Below are 21,628 nucleotides of genomic sequence, written 5' to 3' on the forward strand. Positions count from 1 at the left end.
AACTGTGTTTTTCCTGCACTTTGAAGGGCTGGAAAAAATTATATTATAGCGAACAATAGAACTGTGGTTTTTTTTTTCAGGTAAAACGTCTTTTAGGCCACGGAAATAGGCCGTTTCTTTGGGTCCATTCACAACGTGTATGTATGTATGTATGTATGTTGTAAATCTCTGGGCAGGGCTATTATGGGCTGCCGTTGCTAACGGGAGGAGTGTAGAGAGTCTTCTACTGCAATTAAAGTACTTAGGGGCTATTTGGAGATCATACAACCACACTTTAAAAAAAATGCTACTATCCCTTTAAATCACAGAAGCATAAACTGATTTGTTGAACTCAGCCTGATGTAAACATTAATAAACTCAGTAACCAATCACACAGGCAGCTCCATGTTGTCCCTGTGTGATGTTCAGGGACAGGTCAGGACAGTCTGAAGACAGACAGCTCTGAGGGTGAAGTCTTATGCACCATGAGACACTGACAAGTCTGTAGCTACATCTTGACCACATATTAGCTGTTCAGCTGCAGCAGAGGAAACTCCGCTGTTCTCAGCTTCCCCGCGACCAGCGCTTTTTTTTTTTTTTTTTAAACACGCCCCCCCCCCTCCTCCCAGAGCAGAGCGGAGCAAGCAACAAGCCTGCTGCTGCCTGCAGAAACCGAATGCGGAGTAAAATGTCATATTCACAGTCACAACTTCCACAATAAAACCAAAGATTACCTGTTCAACATAAACTCAGCACCGCTGCTTCAGCAGCCTGACCGGGTCTCTCTGCACTGCGGCGCCGCGGAGCGACAGGCCCCGACTCTTCCTGCTTCTCTTCCCCAGACACAGGACCCTGTCCTGGGTCACCCAGCGCGAAGAGTCTCCGTGTAGCTCGGCTGTGCTCGGCGCTAGCCTACTAATAGCGGCGGCGCCGTGCACCAGCTGCCGGTAATGAGGCGATGCTAGTTGCCGTCGTCGCCGGCCCCTGCAACGGGACCGCGGCGACGCCATTAGCAGCTATTAGCACAGCCTCATGCTACAGGGAGACTCCTCGCGCTGGGTGACCGGCCACAGAGTGCTGTGTCTGGGGAAGAGGAGCAGGAAGACCGGGGCCTGGAGCTCCGCGGCGCCGCAGTGCAGAGAGACCCGCTCAGGCTGCGGCTGGAAGCAGCTGTGTGTCGGGGAGAGGAGGAAGACCAGTAGCTCAGCAGGGCCACGTGTATATCGGACCACAGGACCATAATCGCTGTATAAACGATGTTAATAATAATTACCAATGCTCCAAATCGTAGACCATAGCTTTAACTCGTTACTCACTGGTTTCTTAGCGATGGTACAGGCTGAGGCCAGTATACAACAGGAGTGTTGTTGTCTCTTTTCACCTCCGCTCTCCCTTACAGTGATCAGTGCATGGATGTATTATAGTGTCGGCGGCTTGTTAGATGCGGTGCAAAATAAGTGCGATTAAAATGCGTTAATTTTTGTGTAATTAATTAATCGTAATTAACGCGTTAAAGTCCCGGCCCTACTAAATACATTTTGAAGAAAATATGAAAAAAGCCTTGGTTGTGTATTGTTTCTTTATTCTGGGTATAGTTTGTTTAAAGCCCGAGTATGTAGGAATTCACCCCATCTAGCGGTGCGGTTGCATATCGGGACGGAACGTACGGTCACTCTGCCACTGAACGTAAAAAATGGCGATGCAACATGGCTGCCTCGGTTCGGTGCGCCCCCCTTGTATAGTATTTGTAACGACTTGTAACAACTCATTCTTAGGTACGAGAAAGCTTTCATTTGTATGCGGGTGTGATTTGACTTAACTCATTGAGTGCCAACCACGTAATTTCTCGTTTTTCGTTCCCATGCGTTGAGTGCCAAAAACGTAATTTTACGTTTTTTGCTTTTTTTTTAAATTATGAAAATAGACACTTTAATACACATTATATGTAAATTTGGGGACTCTACGACGAGGAGAACTGAAATAGATGACGATCAAAGTCACATGACAGCTCATGATCTGGAAGTTTTTATCATAACTCGGCTTCTGCAAACGAGTTCTGCATGTGGATGCAGCGCAGCTGCTCCGCTGCTGCTCTGCTCTCACCCGCGCTGCTGCTCCAGCTGCTCGAGCTGCTCGGAGCTGAACCAGGAAGCTCTCAGCCGACAGTCCGCCCGGTCTTCAGCTGGAGCAACACCGTGTCCTCCCCAAAGTCCTCCCGCGGTAAAATCTGATGGTCTCTGGGCCAAAGCAGACCGGCATCACCGACCCGTACCACAGCAGGACCGCGACCACCGGTGGGACCGGTCTTCCCGAGCCGCGGTGGCCGACTGACCCTCACGCTCCGCGGGGAGAAGCTGTGACACGGCACGGTGCGTCTGTGTTATTGTTGTTTAGTGGCGCCCCCCCCGCCCCCGCTGGTGGTTTTGTGAATAGAACAACAACTGTTGTATATATTTATCTTATACGAGCCCTTTGATCCAGAAATGCGAGTGTCAGAAGAGCGACAGACACAAACAGAGCACCTTTCATAAAAGACGCTGTATCTCCTTTTCTAGAAAAAAAGGAGGGATTTTGGTGAAACCCAGCCATGTTTAGCTTGACTTTTCTCAGGAACAGAGGCACGTAGAAACAAACGGTTTGTGGCCACTTGACGCATTAAGTTAAACCTTTCAATTGAGCCACAGTATGTGTTGGTGGCAATAATATAGAATACACTGTGGCTCTACAAAAATCGTCAAAAATGGTCTAAATTGCCGGTACACTTGACTAAAACTTTGGAAAGGAGCGCGGCACTCAATGAGTTAAGTGAAATACGTATTTATGAAAGCAATATTTGATTTTTGCTCATAAAAAGCCAAATAAGTTACATACCGGGGCTTTAAATTATGGTTATATGTGCTTATAATAAATTATTGATGAAGTATATCCTTTGTAGGGGTAATCTTAAAGGAGTATTCCGGTCATTTTTGACCTCTAACTCGTTTTCCTGATGGTCACCCTGTGTTGGGAGGAGCAAAAAACATGACTAAAATTGATGCAGACAAACCGGAGTAACACCACGGCTACCCGGCGTTCGCGATTGCGACAACACTGGTTACATTCTGTTTCACTGCTCTGCTCCTGCTGCTGCTTGTGCAGTTGGCCAGCTGTAGGGGCCAGCTCATTATCAATGTCTATAAATAGAACAGGTGCAGGTGGCGCTCGTTATGATGTTTATAAACACAGCTCCACACACACACATGATAAATCAGACTGACAGGGAGGAAATGCAGTAGTAGCGGTTTAAAAGTTCCCCTTCAGGCTGAAAGTCAGCCGAATGGCCTATGTATTCCTGCCAACTTCCCTTCAAATCCCCTTCAAATCCCAGCCGCTGCAGTGGCCCCCCTCTTTCTCATGGGAGTGTCCATGTTTTACTGTAACACCACCCATTCATTGAAATAGGCTACAGGGTATAACCAGGAGATGGCGCTTCTCTCACAAATTCTCATCGCCTACAGCAGTGGCGTGTGGCAACCAGAAATCACTAATTCAATGTGTGATTAAGTTGTTTCATAAACTAGTATCCATACTAAAAGCCACAATTCATATCGTGTGCTGCCTGGCTTTCCTCCTAGGCTCTCTCCCGCATCTTGCTGCCCTCTCAATTATAACAGGCCTATGCGCTGGCCACTGTTTTATTCGGAAATGAATGCTAGTAATACCTCCTGTCAAATATTTGATCACAGTGTAATCGTTGTGAATCTCCATTAAAGAGTCCTCTTTTAATTTTAATTTCAGGGGATGAAAATAATGTTGGAAGATGTTTGCAGCTGTGAAGGTATTCAGTGCATGTCTTATGTCTTAGGCCAGGGAATTAGCATTATCAGTTAGGGATGTTGCTGATGCTCATGTGTTAATCTACTAAACAGGATTTTGTGTGTGTGTGATGTGTGGTGTGATGTACTACAAATTTAGATTAACTAGTAAGGATGCTGAATTAGCATTATAATTGCTCAGCCTTTTGTTTGCACTAAGTGGGCAATTGGTCTTCCATTGTCACACAAATCAGAGAGCCAAAATGCAGCTGGCTATGAGGGGGAGGTTATTGGAAAGCTGTGGGCCTGAACCTCTCCTGAGCTAGGCTATCTCCTGTTACCATTTCATCAGCAGCCACAGTGTTGGGCAAATTACTCTGGAAAAGTGATTCTAACCCTGTAAGACCCACTGTTGCAAAATTAATAAGTCAAACAATTTCCCAATTTTTGGTCCTGCAACATCACTTTGATTTAGTGATCTAAATCTGTCAGATTGAACTACTTAAAATGCCTTCCATATTTTTACTACATTCTCTAGAACATGTATATTATTGTGCAAGCTATTCCCTAGATTTTTTTCATATAGCTTGTTTTATAATTGTTGCAATATTACACAGCCATCTCAGCGCAGCTCGGTGTACCAAACTGCCAAACTGACCACGCGCCAGGCTGCGCTGGTTGAAACTTGCACTGTGCCACCCTGTGCCGCGCCATGAAACTAGGGCCCCTAGTCTGTTGTCTCTCAGCAATTAGTCCAATCATATGGGATTGAGTGTGGAGACACTGGAATTGCTGGCAGTGGTCTCTTGGATAAATGAAGAAACTGGATATTAATGAGTGGCTGCTAAATAGAGACAGGGAATGCTCAATTTCACAGAAAAAAACTTGTGCAAGAAATCATGGAAGGAGATTCTCTGAACCTTATCACAGGTCTTCATCACTTTCCTCGGTGTCATTCGAGCCACCGCAGCCTGCATCATTCTCACATTCACTTCCACACAAACAAAGGTCTGCGCAGGGCAGGTTGCATTGTCTATTTAGCTACAACCTTGTGCAGTGCATATTTCCCTAGGTGAGATATGCACCCACCCAAAGGTGCAACCTTTGTTGTATTAGGCAGTATCTTTCCATTAGGGTCTTGATAGAATTCAGTAAGCAGACATTAAATGTTTTAGCATTTGCCTCTCTGATTGTTTGCAGGCGTATCCTTCTACACTGGAAGTTGCCTAAACCCCCAGCAGAACAATATTAGCAGACTGACCTAATGTCATTCCTTAAAGCAGAAGTGAGTGATATATTTGTGTTAATATAAGTCTTAAATAGTTATATCTTCCGACAGCAATCACTTACATAGAGTGTTTGGACTGAAACACGGGTCTCTCAGTCCCTCTGCTCTGCTCTGAGCCGAAGAGAAAACATTTATCGTATCCTACAGTTTTTATCCAATGAGGAGAGAGAACGGCATGCAGGGCTGTGTGTGCAGCCAAGGAACGCCGTGAATGTGGTGACGTAGCGACGAGGACTGTTATGGTGCGTTCAAGGAAACTCGTATTTTTCCGACCGTGAAGTGGTACCAGTTCGATCTGGTACGAGTTCACCGGTCGGAAGTTACGAGTGGCCGTTATAGTGACTTTCACCGGTAAAACAGGTCGGAAAAACACGAGTGGGTTGCCTGGAACGCTACAAAGTCGTAAGTTGTGACTTGAAGCTGTAATTTACGATTTCAAAAGCCTGCCTGGAACGCAGCATTAGCGAAACGACCGGATCACTCACTTCTGCTTTAAATTAGAAAAAATCGAATTTTCACTCCGAGGGTCGACAGGGAAATTCTATACTACATGGTAGGGCTGGGCGATATGAGAAAAAACGATAATTTTTTTCATATCAGTCGATATCGATATATATCACGATAGGACTCAAGTCCCTGTTTTTGTCAAGTCTAAATGTTCCATCATACTCACGAGTGAGATTTGAAGATATCAAAAGGTTATTTCTGATTTAAATATTTATTTTTCGTCAAAAATTGAACATTTCAGATGTAATGATTAACATATAAAAGCAATGAGTAGCCTAATAACAGTTCCAGATAAATACAACTGGTATTATATACAGTTAGTTTCAACCAAATAATTTGATTGGACAAGAGACATGAGTGCTGATATACAGTACAACAGCACTGGGTCTTTTTACAGACATTATCACTCTGCTGTTCAGGCGTTCTTTAACATTACATCAGACAGGAGTTAGGTCAGAGCCACGCTCCCCATACAGGAGCTGCCCCATCTCTCTGCTGCTGCTTCAGTTATAAACGGACGTGAAAATTAAAACCCGGACCTGACGTGGCCCGTCTAATTAGCGATCATTCTAAGCCTAAACCCGACTGAAAAAGAAAAAGGAAGAGAAATCGCCACGGTTAGCGCTTGCTTCGCAAGTGGCCAGTGTTTAGGTCGGCACAGCTGAACAGTGTTGCTTTGGTGTGAGCAGCAGCAGCAGAGCGGCCACGCCGTGACTGCGCTCCCTTTGATGTGTGACGGCGGCAGTTTAGTGTTGTTATAAAACTGATATTTATATGTGAGGTAATATGTAATGTAGCTACAACACATTCTGTTTTTCTGTCCAGCTGTGCTCTTAGATCAATATGAATGTACAAATGTAAGGTGGATGATGAGATATTCTGTTTTAAAAGGGAAGACCAACTGGGGTGGGGGTGGGATAATGTTTTGTATGTTTTCTACTTGTTCAATCATGCATCTATTGTAAAGGTCATGTAACATGATGTGAAGTGTTTCAATAAACATATTATATATATATATACTGTATATAAAGAACAGAACAATCTGCATCATAGCAGCTGTTCACCTTTGTGTGAAAATACAATTAACAAACAGAAACTCATCAGTGTGTTTCAGTCACAGTGTGCTGTTCACTTCAGCTTCAGTTTACAACAAGAAGTTTTCTGTTCTGACAAACAGTGAAAGAAACTCAACATGGAGTTGTTTAAATCTGTTGTTTGGTCTTTGATTAGCTTAAACATTTTTAAAATGTTTGAATTTTGTGTCAAAACAACAAGAAACATGTTGATTTTACAGTCACACAGACTGATGTGATGTTGTGTTCATTGACTTGAAATGTGGCCACAGAACTGAAAAAGGTTCATAGACACTGTAATGAAAAACACTAAAAACTCAATCGTCTTTTATTCTTTATTCAGATTGGAGTGCTGCAGGTTGTCAATGATCAGCATGTCTTCTCTGGTCTCAGCTCTGAAGTCCAACCCCTCCCACCTGAGAGAACTGGATCTGAGTGAGAACACCCTGCAGGATTCAGACCTGGAGGATCTGAGTGGTTTTCTGGAGAGTCCAGACTGTAGACTGGAGACTCTGAGGTCAGTTCACTGACTGTTACTGTTGCGAAAGTGTCTGATTGCTGTAGAAATGATGTGACTGTTGAAAGTTCTTTTACAAACGCTTAAGCTTTGACTGGGTCTGTGAAGCTTCTCTGCACTCCATCCTCTAATGTAATCTGCCTGGCTGGGTACCACATTCGTATTTTACGCCCTCGCAACGTTGCAGAAGTTGTCTCAGCTGCTTGAATGCAGCCCGCTGCTGTGCCACTGACTGTGTATAATCAGTCACTGTGTTCAGAGATGAGATTTTGTGCTTCAAGTAATTTACACAGGATTGCCTCTTTTTCCTGGTAGTAGTGACACTTGACCACAAAGGCAACCATGCACAACAGAGTTGGTGGAGCCAACTTCTCAGGAAGGGAATGAACGGGATCAACTCAGCAGACACAGAACACAAAGAACACAACACACACAAACTCCATGCTCACCTGATGAGAACACACACAAAGAAGCACCATCCTTACCTAACCTACCTACCTTGTTTTTCTGGGAGTGCTGGTTAGCAGGAATAAAGAAACCGGGGCTCAAGACATAGTCAGTTTATTTACCACACAACATACGACAGGCAGTATCTATATATACGCAACAATACAACAATACAATACAAACAGGTCATATAGACTGACACACATCACCAATAAAATGGAAACATTTACAACATAAAATACATTAGATGTGGTGGTGGGGTGGGGGGGTATATATGTACTAGATCAGGGGTGCTCACACTTTTTCAGCCTGAGAGCTACTTTTAAAGTGGCCAAGTCAAAATGATCTACCAATTTTTGGTTGTCCAGTCGTTGGTTGGACTATGCGACGGGGGGGGGGGGGGGGGGGTTAATAGCGCTGCAGCTGCATTTACCGTGCGCCCCTCTCTGTATGTGAACCTGTGTCTGTCTATGTGCCGGCAGAGATGAGAGATGGTGTTTTTTTAATAATCATGCTAGCGTTTCACCATCTCTCATCTGTCAGCTGTCAGCCTCTCAACCTGCCGCCTCTCTCGCGTGCGGGCGCACCGCACGTGTGTTTCAGTGGGAAACACTGATCAAGCTGTGCATACGCACAACTCTCCGCAATATTCCATTGATAAATCACACCGGACCCAAGAATGGTGCAGACATGAACACACCTCATATTCCACCCCCAGAATGCCTCAGCACAACCATATATGGTCAGCACGTGCATAATTAAGTAGCCATGTGCGCTCCGTGGAGCGGCAACAAAGTAACAACAAAGACAACCGGCGGAGAGCGTGACTCACCCGGAATGATGCTTCGGCGGACCTGCCCTTTTGGGGTCCGTTGTGAGAAAAATGCCTGCTGTCCAGACAACTGTGTTTTTATAAATATACTTTTTTTGTTGTTCTTCATCACGACGTAATGAGCACCCCTGTACTAGATGTTATATGTATATAAAAGTGCATAGTGCTATTTCAAAGTGACATTGCGATATCGGACGGCTTGGGGGAAGAAACTCTTCCTGAGTCTTTCAGTTCTTGCCGCCAGTATGCGGAATCTTTTTCCTGAACGGAGCGGAGAGATAACCTGGATGGCTGGGATCTCGCAGGATTCTGGTGGCCCTGCACCTTTTGGGATAGATGTCCCCTAAACTGGGAAGGTGCTCCCCTATGGTATGGTATGGTTCAGCTGAACGTACCACTCTCTGAATAGCCACTCTGTCCTGCATGGTGGTATTGCCATACCAAGTGGTGATATTCCCAGTCAGGATGCTCTCAATGGTGCTGGAATAGAAGCTACGCAGGACTGTTTTGGATGCTCTGAATTTCTTCAGCCTCCTTAGGTGGTACAGTCTGTCTCGCTTTCTTTTCCACAATGTCAAGGTGGGTAGACCAGGTCAGATCATTTGTGATCTGGACACCGAGATACTTAAATGTATCCACCCTCTATACAGGGGTCCCATCGATGGATAGAGGATTGTAGTCCCACACCTGTGACCTCCCAAAGTCCACCAGCATCTCTTTATCCATCATAACATCAAAAGTATATACATACCGAGAATTAACTCAGGTGATACTAGTGAGTTCATTCCTATAGAGCATCCTTAAAGCAGATATCAGCTTCACGGCCGTTTCGGCTAATGCTGCGTTCAAGGCAGGCTTTTGAAACCGTAAGTTACAGCTTCAAGTCACAACTACGACTTGGTAGCGTTCCAGGTAACCCGTAGCTCGTGTTTTTACCATCCTGTTGTCTGTGAAAGTTCCCTATAACGGCCACTCGTAACTTCCGACCCGTGAACTCGTACCAGATCGAACTGGTATGACTTCACAGGAAGGAAAAACACAAAGTACGAGTTTCTTTGAACGCACCATGAGTTAGCAGCCCCCGCCCTTGTCAGGCATCAATTGGTCCTCGTGCTACGTCACCACATTCACGCGCATCCCTTGGCTGCACACACAGCCCTTCATGCCGTTCTCTCTCCTCATTGGATAACACTTGTATCCCACAAGGAAAATTTTCTCCTCGGGTTACAGCAGAGCAGAGTGACGGAGAGACTCGTGTTTAGGCTGAAATACTTCATGTAAGTGATTGCTGACGGAAAATAGGACTATTTAGGACTTATATTAACAAAAACATTCCACTGATATCTGCTTTAAGATGAGTTGTTGTTGATGTTTTTGTTGTGTCATAATACCTATCTGCCTATCGTTCCTATTCTCAGTGGACGGTAAATCACAGCAATTAGAACAGATGGTATGTTTACCGTGAAAAGCTGCAATTCAAAACTAGTGAAATGATCACAATATGAAATCAATTTGCATTTAAAACTATTAAAAAATGAGGCAATTCCCCCTCTGCCAGTCAACCTAGAATAGCTGAGAAAGCTACAGTCAGGAGGACAGCAGCAGGGGTGCAACCTCCCCATCACGCAACCGCGTCTCAGTTATGAACATTAAATCTAAAGCATGAGAGTTACAGAGGCGACGAAGGACAAAAGTTTTGCTGGATAGTGACGGGGCGTTTAGGAGAGCCATCTTGATTTTGGCCTCTTCATCAGCCAATCGTGGAGTGCAGTCCAGCCGACACAGGTTTCCCAGGAAGGGGTGCTGAGTGTACATCAATGAGAAAAAAAAGAAATTAAATGATGTTAGCAAATAGCTGCAATGAAACAAAGCATGAAAAATTTGAGGAGGTCTGAATACTTTCTGTACCCACTGTATAGGCTACTGTAGGTATATTAGACTATAGCCTATATGTTTCACTTTGACGTTCACCGCTGAAAGACGTTGTCCGCTCGCAGCAGGACAGATAATCAGATGGATAATCGGTAAAGTTAATAATTTCACTTAATGTGGCCATGAATAAATTAATTTCGATGTTTCGCCTATCGGGGAGCATACATCAGTCCGACTGCCCAAAAGTCCGACGGATCATTTCTCCGACTACCCATTCTACAGTGTTAAGGTTAGGTTTAGGGTAAGGTTAAGGGTTAGGGCTACTTAAGTCGGAGAAGTGGGAGGTCGGACTAATGGACGCAAAAATAAAGAAATGTATGGTCGGAGAAATGGGTAGTCGGACAGACGTCATGCGCCCTTGCCTATTGTGGTACCCAAACCCAAATCTTGAATAAGTCTCTGCTGTTTTCACATTTAAAGCCTGTGGAAACCTGGCTTGTAATATCAAAAATGCTTATATTATATCAAAGTTGAGTGTCTCATTAAGCATCCACAAAAGTCTGAGTGAAAATAACTGTTCATAACTATTAAAAAACCTGTTTTGATTTGCTGTTTAGACTGGTCTAGACCACTAGTCAGGACAGTGTGGGCGTGGCAGATAACGCTCTGATTGACAGCTCCTTCGTTTTGATTGATATCTCCCTGGCTCCGCCCATGTCAAACAGTCTCATAGTAACAACACAGTAATGCCGACTATAAACAAAATCGAGCCATATATGTTTGAGCCCTCTGACTCGGAGGAAGAAGCAGAAGCCCTGCCCGGTCAAGATAATTCATGTGATGTGGTCACTGAATGGTAAGTTTTTAAATATTTGTGATTCATATTAGTAGCATATTACTTAGTAGAATATTTAGCATAACCTTTACATGCAATGCTAGCTGAGACGAATGACAACGGGAGGCTAACGTTAGCGCTTTGCCTTTATTCATTGAGATATTTGTCATCGAAAAGATGATTAGCTCCGATCTTTAGAAATATACTCCCGGTTCGATTGTTCCCCTCCGACAGGGGTGACAGGGGCAGACTGGCCGTCTCTGTGTTGTTGAGAGTCACAGAACGGGGCCCCGTGAAAACAAGAGTTAGAGGAGACTCTGGGTTTTCGGTTTCACCAAGCCGGTTCAGCTCGACTCTGAGTCAGTCACCATGGCATACTCTGTGAACCTCAACTGGTCAGGAGCAGGTTTTCTTCAACTGACCCCGAGTTTCTCCTCTTTATCTGAACCCCGTCCGGAGTAGCCTATTATTAGACCTCAATTGGATGTTTTATCCTCGATGAGGATTTGTTTGAACATTCTCGTTTTTCCTGCACCGCAGTTTATCTGTTTATCTTTATCAGCCCTCATATCACTCACACATGGACATGCGCAGTTCAGAGCACTTATTTCTGTCTCATTCTCTATATGGTATATCTATTTATGTCATATAAGGTATGCTATCAGTCTATCAATAATCAGTCTAGTATGAAGAGACTATGTGCACTTATCAATTTATTTCCAAGTGTGATCGATGCGGACTATACGCACATCCTTGTCATGTTATAATCGAAAAAAACAACAAAAAAAAAACATGAACATATCCGGTAGCCTAAACACCCTGAGAAGCCACTCGATCGTTTAGTTGTGTGATGCTTGCACCAGACGTGACGACACACATGGGTGCTGAAACCCGGTCCCGAGCGAGAGAGACAGAGTACAGTAAAAATGTCCCACCCCGAGAATAGGATATCATTGAGCCAGGCCGAGTCAAAGTTAGTCCCTGTCCGACCCTGCCCTGCGGTTAAAACAGTGTTGTTTCCCGCAGCATCACCTGCGGGAAACAGGTGATGGAAAGGTGCACAGTTGTCAACAGGCTACAGCGATACGAAGGGAGAGAAAAGCGATTATGAGGTCAGACTTTTTCGTGGGCAACGGCTTTGTGATGCAAATGTATTACTCTTTTGATTTGAAATCCAGAGCAGCGAAGCAAGCAGGGCAGTTAAGTAGTGGCCATCCCTCCTCCTGCAGCCTAGGTGATGTCAGACTATAAGACAAAACAGAGGAGGGAGAGAGGGGAGATAGGTTACAATATGTTTTTTATTTCCTCATGTAAGATTTTTTTACTCATTTAATTACAGACGAGCCCGCTACCTGGCCTACAGGCAGTTTGTGAGCTGGTGCTGGGGCGATCTAGGAAGAAGGAATAGGGTTATACCTTCCTGTGTGGTGCTCAGAATCCAACCCGAGTACCCAGATGAAGAGGGTGACTATGTTGGCTTTAGGCCACCCCTTGCCGACTGAACCGGGACACATAGGGCCGGATTTACTAAGGTCCCAGATAACGGGCGCTAAATTGTTTGCACCTGCTAAAATATTGCGAGTTTGGTTAGTGCACGCAAAACAGCTGATCTACTAAGAGTAACCCGCTAAATGAAAACATGTGCAAACCGCAATATGTAAATGAGGGTTTTGCGCGTGGTAATCGTTTCCGCCATGGAGAGAGTGGACAGAGAGCTGGACGGACGAAGGGACAGAATGACATTTGATCCGATGCTACAATAACAGCATGTTTGTTCATCTCTCTCGCGCTCTGTTTAGATAAATAAAAAAAATCGCTACAGGGCCCAACTCGTCATAAAGTGACGAACAGGCAGCAGCTGCAGCGACAATCACACACCTATAATATGTGTGTGCCGCCCATGATCCAGTGGATTAATAGAGAGCTCAGGTGGGACACACGGATCTAAACGCTCTGACCACTGACCAGAGGGATCAAAGACGGGCGAAGACAGCGGTGACGTGTCTCGGACCGGGACTGAGAGACGTAGCTGAGCAGCCAGGTGAGAGGGGAGGAGAGGAGCGCACTGCAGGACAGACGTGCCCCGTGTGTAACGGCGCGTAAAAGACTTTTAACACGGCTGTAAAACTGTTACAGAATTACCCAGATGTGAGGAAATGCAGAGATGTAAGATCACGGGGCTCTGACAGGTATCAAACCAATAAACGCATACGTTTTGGCAAAGTTGTATCAGTTAGTACATGCTTTCAGACGTGGTAAATAAAGACGCAAAAACAGCCACCGCAATCTCTGCCTGGTTTGGTCAATCACATTGCGCGTGCTAAATAAATCTATTTGCATCTACTCCTCCCAGTATTTTGCACGTTCTGGCTGAAACGCCAATATTTACATATTCATCAAGGCAAACACGCTAAATGGATCGTACGTGCTATTCTGCCCGTGTGAGAGACGCAATCCTCGGTGCGTCCGGTTAGTAGATCAGTTTCCACGTGTGTTTGCGCGTGCAATCACGTTTGCACACGTTTTAATACACGCAAACCTTTAGTAAATCCGGCCCATAGTTCTCTATAACTTCTGCCTTCTCCGGTCTCTCGTACTGGCTGCACAGGGGTTCTGGGACTGACACTGCCTTCAGTTGTTCCACGAAGGGAGCAGGGTCATGGAGGACGTCATTGAACAGGAGGTTCAGGAGTTCATCAACGTAGCCTAAATAAAGTAATGTTTGTAACATAATGTTCATGGTTGTTATTTGTAAACTTTAATTGTATCTTGTTATATTACCTTTAACAATGTAATGAAAGAGATACTAATAAATATTCTACTCACGACAAGTTGGTGGTGTTCTGACTTGCTCAACGGAAGGTGCACCCTTCTTGGCCTTGGGAAAGCTCACTCTGTTTTTCAACTCCCCATCAGCAGTCCTCAACTGGCAGCGGCCAGCGTTTTCGTTGAAATGCAGTGCAGTCAGGTACAGTCTGAAATTAAGTAATTTTATTGAGAGTAGCTCACACAGCAGTGCAGTGACTCCCAACTCTTATCCTTTTTGGACCCACTGTCCCGCATGTTTTACAGTAAATGTGTACAGACAGGTTGATTGCTGTAATTTCGCTGTACTTCTGTATAGTGACAATAAAAGGCTGATTCTGAATTCTTTCTCTTCCAACACACCTGATACAAATGATAAACTCATCATCATCAACCCAATCATTTGAATCAGGTGTGTTGGAAGAGGAACACATTTTAAACATGCAGGACAGTGCCCCAAGACTAGGATTATGAACTGGTTAAGTGTACATTATAACGTTTGAAGATTCAAATCTACCTGCACAGCATCCCGTTGTATGAAAAAGCCACATTCTTCGGTGCAAAGTTCAGGATGACACTGTGGAACACCTCCAGGTTAGATGTCTGGTGCTGTGGGCTGAGCTTTGAGATGTCTTTGAGAAGACGCTTGTTCTCCAGCACTTTCTCCAGCCTGTAGTATGGTTTGGTGGCTAGATTTTTGTAAAGATGTGAAAACAAACGAAATATTGAAAAAAATGCATAGTAATAAATAAAATATAAGCATGTGCAGAATACTTAATTTCTGAAATGAATTGTCATTTAGTGCATACCTGGCTTTAGCCACTTTGAGATGCTCGTGGTCGGTCCATGCAGGCAGACAGGAAACAGGGGATCTTCGTGCACGTGGACATTTTGAATGTGGTTCATCAGCAATGTCCACTTGGCCACAGTCTCTTCCCCACTTGAGGAGTTCGTCGCTGACCAGTAAAGGTGGTTCTATATGCTGGCCTGCCATTTCTTCACTTTCTCACAACCATTCTCCTTCGTTATTCCCTCCACTTTCTTGTTGATGCCTGTGGGATACATTCATGGAACATGTAAAAAAAAAAAACCTAACTAAAAACCATGTAAACCATGATAAATACAAATCTGTCAATATATAATATTGATTATGATACCTTTTGCAATGTGCCATACATCATAATAGTGTGTGATGTCTGGTCTCTGCTCCCTAAGGTACTTCTGCATTTGTGGGTGTCGGTCAGTCACAAAAGCAGCCACCTTCACTCCAGATTCATCCAGAAATGCCAGACTGCGAACCAGGCCCTCCTTCTCCATCCGTACACTGCCACCCACCTCATTGCTCTATAAATTACAGGAGAAAAAAGTTGGCTGAAGATGCTCATGGATATGATACCACAATTACATAGGATCACCATTATAATATAAGACATGAAACATATAATTAAACATGTCATATTTAAATTCTGTGTTCATTTCAGTGTTATATTCATTATGAAAATTTACCTGAACAAGCTGAATATCAATAACCCTGTTGGTTCTGAGGTCCATCACCGAATATGCGCCAAACTTGGCACAGTGTCCAGGGCTGTCAGCTCTCATGTCCTTTCCCAGCCAAACCTGCTCCTTCTGCTTCAGGTCAAGAAGAAGGCCTTGCTGATCCACTTTCCACTTGTGAATAATGGCTGGTTGTATATAGGACTTAACATGCTTGTTGAAGGTTGTTCTTGAAAGCGTCTTTACACGCAGCACTGAGAGAACCTGGCAAACACATTATTGATATTGGTCAATAGCTGTAGATTGTGTAGATTTTTCTTGAAGAATATATTCTAAAGAATTTCTGTCATCATCTATTTGTAAAGGTCATGTAACATGATGTGAAGTGTTTCAATAAACAGATTTGTAAAAAAAGAAAAAAAGAAAGAATTTCTGTCATACCTTATTTGTTTGAACCATCGAAGATCCTGTGAAATAAACAGCAGCAGAGAGATGGATATTCGCTGCAGGGGAGGTTACTAAATATGAGTGTCTTTATTAAAGTAACATTGCGGAGTTTTTCGGCCTTAAAATAATGTTTCCAGACTCATTGCAATGGTAGAAAAATGGTTAATAGGATGAATGGTGGTGCCGCCGCAGCCTGACCCGGGTCGCGTCGGCTGAAACTGCACTATGTAACTTCCCTGCACGGGTACGAATCACCGCCCCCCCCCCCCCCCCCCCCCCCCCCCCCCCTCCTCCCTCCCTCCCCTCTGCGTCGAGGGAGAGACGTGGTGGGTAAAAGCGAAACTTACGTTCCCCTCCGGTCGTCGTCGCCGCCGCGTATTTTCATACGCACACCAGCCTCGCTTTCAATAAAACACACACTCGCATTCCATAATTGCGATCAGTGAAATATATGAAAACAATAAAATACTATTTAAAATTGAGAGAGAAAAAAATTCTTCGACATAGGCATTTAAACTTAAAAAAAGTTACTTTCCCTGGTAACTAGTTACTTTTATATTGGAGTAATTCAGTTACAAACTCAGTTACTTTTTGGGAGAAGTAATTAGTAACTATAACTAATTACTTTTTAAAAGTGACACTGACCAAAGCGTAGGTCACTAGAAATGTCTAAAAATTCAGATAAAAGTTGATTTTCATAGCCTTGCTGACGCGACTGACGTGACTGCAGTACCACAGAGGGATGAAACAGATGCAGCATGTAAACCAACATTGATCTCATCATCAGCAGTACTTGTTTGCTGTTCCCTCTCCTGCAGCCACAATGTGGTGTTTTGATAGTGGATCTGTTTTAAATGTTGCGGGCAGCAGCCACAGTGAGCTGTCAGAGAGGCAGCACAACTCCACTCACTGTTACCATACGATACTCAATCTGTCATAATCATGTGTGGATTGGGCTCCTTCACATAAATAAAGGTTAATATGGGGGAGCTCAGAGACGTGTGTCTACATCTCTCCAAGGCCCAACTTTTACAGTCACAGTGTGAACTGCTGTTCACTTCAGCTTCAGTTTACAACAAGAGGTTTTCTGTTCTGACAAACCGTGAAAGAAACTCAACATGGAGCTGTTAAAATCTGTTGTTTGGTCTTTGTTGACCTTAATATGTTTTAAATGTTGTGTCAAAGGAACAAGAAGCATGTTGATTGTACAGTCAACACAAACTGATGTGATGTTGTGTTCAACTGAAAAAAGGTTCAGACACTGTAAAAAAAAAAAAAAAAACTCAATCTTCTTCTTTTATTCTTTATTCAGATTGGAGCGCTGCGGGTTGCCAAAGATCAGCTGTTCTTATCTGGGCCCAGCTCTGAAGTCCAACCCCTCCCACCTGAGACTCCTGGACCTGAGCAACAACTACCTGCAGGATTCAGGAGTGAAGGATCTGAGTGGTTTTCTGGAGAGTCCAGACTGTAGACTGGAGACTCTGAGGTCAGTTCACTGACTGTTACTGTTGTAGATCTTAGATCCACAACTGAACCTGACAATGACTCTTCACTTTCAGATCATTTCACTGTATGGTCATCAATAATCAATAATCTGGTCACTTGTGTGTGTGTGTGTGTGTGGGGGGGTGGGGGTGGATTGTATAGTCCACACAGACTGATGTGATGTTGTGTTCACTGAGTTTTGGAGAGGTGAAAAAAGGTTCAGAGACAAAAAAAACCCTCTTCTTCTTTTATTGTTTATTCAGATTGATCAACTGCGGTTTGTCAGAGATCAACCATTCTTCACTTGTCTCGGCTCTGAAGTCCAACCCCTCCCACCTGAGAGAACTGGACCTGAGCTGGAACAACCTGCAGGATTCAGACTGGAAGGATCTTTATGCTCTTGTGGAGAGTCCAGACTGTAGACTGGAGACTCTGGGGTCAGTAGAGGGATGAATCAGTCCATGCTGCTCTCCTCTCTGTTGTCATTCTCAGTGTAGATTATGTTGGCAGGTGCTGTACATGTCTAGGAGTGAGGCACCTATGACCTTTCTTCCTGCACTGCAGGAGTTTTCAGTTGGAGGTGGTTCAGTTTCAAAACCACACACTAGGTGTGTTTCCATTACTCCTACAAATGCGCAAAACCTAATTATCGCAATAAAAGAACTGGTAATGGAAACACCTACATTTCGAAAAACCTCTCAAGCTGTAGCGGCAGCTGAGATCGCTGTACCATCGCCATGGAAACACAAGAATTATTTGTCATTCGCAAAACACCTTTCAATGGAAACACTCGCAAATAGCAGTTGTCTTTTTCAAAATTTCAGAAATATTGCTTTTATTTTGCGAAAATCTGTAATGGAAACACACCTATTGACCCCTTGCACGTGACGTCACGTTCCACTCGCGGTAGCTGCGGACGCCATGATGGACGGCAAAAGAACAGTGAACGTCAATGTAATTGAATGGGCGCGTTATAGTTTTGTGACATACCGTGGTTGTAGGGTTTCTCCTCCTTTTCCACTGAGCTGGTTCCAGTGCTGGTTCGGAGCCAGAGCCTGACTAGCACCGGGTCTTTGCTTTTCCACCGCTTAAAAACCGGATATTGTTCCTTAAAACTGGTCTGAAGCACCAACTCCTTGCTGGTCTAGAGCTAAGAACCGGGGGCTGGTGGCTGGCAGCGGGGTTACATGAGCAACAGGACCAGTGCGAAGATATACAGACACGTTATCGATGCCATTATAAGTTAGTTTATCTACAGTGTATAGTCGATGTAAACACAGTTGAAGCTAACTAGCTGAGCTACATGCTGTGGCTAACAACAGCTAACGCTCGTAGTAAACATAGCACCGTCACAACGTAACTTAGTTGCCGCCGGCGGCGGATCGCGGCGATTACAACGAAGACGGCTTCCCGTTTTCTTTTATTTTTCAGCCGGGTTTAATCAGAGAATGATCACTAAACAGACGTCGGGTCAGGTCTTCAACACCCACGGGTCGGACCAGGTTTTACTTTCCAGGTCCGTTAACTGTAGTTAGCAGCAGCAAAGACAGGAGCAGCTGCTGTATGGGGAGTGTGGCACTGACTGACGTTAGCTCCTTAGCAGTGGAAAAAGCACAGAGAACTGAGATATTCTACGGCGAATAACAAAAAAACAAACGGATTATTGCAACGGATGAGTAGATATTCTATTTAAAATAAGTGATAATGCTGTGAGATTGTAGTGTGAAGTGATCGAGCCACATTGTTGGACGGCACCCATAGACAGTACATTATCACTGAGCACTTTCTGCCGTCCGTCATGGCGTCGCCTCTCGCGTAACGTTCTAATTGTGACGTAGCTGCAAGGGGTCAATAGATGCAGCAGGTCGGAGTTTTCTCCTCAGTAGAAGGAGCACATGATCAGTGTTAGAGAATAATTTCACCTCCCTATAGTTAGTTTGTGTAGTTAATGGCCTTCCTCTGTGTTATAGTGACTTTCTGTTAGATTACTGCTGGGGCAGTTATCTGCCCTATTTTCTCTCTGAGGAACATGCCAAGGCCATGGTCCCTCTTTGGCAACTTCAATCTCACTCTCTGGCTGCTTACAGACACAGCTGAGTTGATGATAACGCCTTCCGTCACTGGATGACACTTTGTATTTCCTAGCTGGTATGATTCCTTATCTTCATGTTTATGCATTATAGCCAAATTAATGTTAACACATCTCCCCTTTGCTATCTCGGCCCACCTTTCTAGTATAAGAATCTGAGCTTTACTGTTTGACCATCAGAATTGAAGTGGACTCATGCAATCATGTTGTGATGATGACTCTTCTGTTCTCCTTGCACCAAGTAAATAAGCTCCTTTAGCATAAGACATACAGGACTCTGGTACTTCTTCTTCTTCATCAGCATCACCACAAATTCCTCCCTAACAATTGGCGTCACGAACAGGATCTCAACAGAACGACTCGGTAAGTGCCAATGTATAATGTCTTGTTATATATTGTGCCTTACCCTGTCTGAGTTTGACGAGATCACGAACTAAAAAAATGTAAAATGGGAGATAAACAATTGATAAAGAATTAGTATGAATAGTGATACTTCATTATTAATTCTGTATAAGAAACGTTTTAACTTAGAGTGAATTATCAATTTTTGCAAAGTGCTTGTATGGTTGTGAGGAAGAACTGGGTGAGCTAATCACTTTTCTGGGTGCGGTGAAAGCCCGGGCCCGGCACGGAGGGGCCCACCTGTGATCTCTGGTCATAGTAAAGGAATTTCGGGGTGGATTGAAAAAGATCTGCTTCACCAGAGATCAAGATTGGGGACCACCTGTCTGTGTCCGTCGGGAACAAAACTAAAATGTGTATATACTGGGACTAAACGTCTACATCCTTCACACGTACAGCACTGAAAATGTATGTAAGACGAGAAAACCTGTATGCTGCTGAAGTTGTTTTTGTATGTTTATTGAATGTCCTGTTTGTTTGAATTTATACAATGAGTGCTCATCAGTCCAAAACAGGGGGTGAACAAGAAAAATTTCACACACAAAAATTGGCACACACCTCCTAGACAAAACGAACATGGACCCCGCCGTGGGTAATACGGTATGGAATTATCTATATATGAAAGAATGTGTACAAGTCTTGAGTGAGTGTGGAATGACTGAGCTGGTACGTGCTGTTGTAAACTGCCCTAAACTGGGGATCTCCACAGAGCTCCCACAACGTATCGTAAAGAACGATGATGATTTTGCATGCTGCTGCTGTGATTCAACTAAAAAGAGAAAGAGAACAGGCAGGTCAGCAGAGGCACACACTAGTGCAGGCACACACACCAGTATAGGCACTCACAGACAAGATAAGAATAAGACAAAACAACACCAGCTACAAACAAACTCGCGCACAGACATTGAAATAGATGACACAGACGAAGACTTTGAGCTGACTGACTCCAGACCAAAGGGGGTGGGATCTTACACAGACACAACTATGTCTAGAGGTACACAAGCACAGCTGAAAGCAACAGGCAAAAAGATGTCAAGGTTAACGGTAGTACTGTTGAAATTCTGATTGATATTGGTGCAACCATTTCAACTGTGAAATCCGATGAACATGTAATGAATTGCCACAAATAATTTTGTCACAACTGTCGGTGTTTCAGGTGTTCTGTAGAAAGAGCCACTGCCCAAATACACAAATATTGCGGTGAACGGTAATAATGTAGCACATTCCTTTCTCACTTCGGAGACGAGCCCCATAAACCTCATGGGAAGAGACTTGCTTTGTAAGTTGCACGCATCCATTCACTGTACACCTGATGGTATGTTTCTACAGGCATGCAAACTGGTCAGGGGTGAAAAAGGTGACAAGGGTACGCGGACGTGCGCGCGCGCGGAAAAGTGAATTTCGTAGTTTGTGTTATAAGTGCAACCAGAGGCATTTTGAATTAATAAATACACTACAAAATAACTTACCATATACAAACATTTATTGGTAAACAATAGAAAAAAAACTTCATAAGGATCAACAGTAGGACTATTTACAGTTCAACATCATAAAAAAGTTCATTTTTTTTTCTTTTTGGCCTGCACAAGGACCTCACAGGCCCTCTTCCTGTGCTTCGCAGCGTGCCTCAGCCTGGCCTGCTTTTCCTTGTCTACAACCTGTGCTTTGAGTGTTGTCGCACTGTGTGACACTTCACGTTGAGCCAAACGTTGCTGCCTTTTCCGCTTGTCTGCTGTTCCGGCTGTCCGGATGTTCTTAC

General features: G+C 44.1%; 1 protein-coding gene across 1 annotated transcript in view; it reads left to right on the forward strand.

The window, feature by feature from the left end:
* Positions 1 to 17,266: 17,266 nt before the first annotated feature.
* LOC310995679 (NLR family CARD domain-containing protein 3-like) overlaps positions 17,267 to 21,628 on the forward strand; it is a gene marked incomplete at its 3' end in the record, with an annotated part of 63,221 nt that continues 58,859 nt past the window's right edge. The window contains exon 1 of the mRNA XM_083984796.1: positions 17,267 to 17,379. The remainder of the gene's footprint in view (positions 17,380 to 21,628) is intronic.

Source organism: Trachurus trachurus (genome assembly GCF_905171665.1).
Source record: "Trachurus trachurus genome assembly, chromosome: 13".
Taxonomy (NCBI): Eukaryota; Metazoa; Chordata; class Actinopteri; order Carangiformes; family Carangidae; genus Trachurus; species Trachurus trachurus.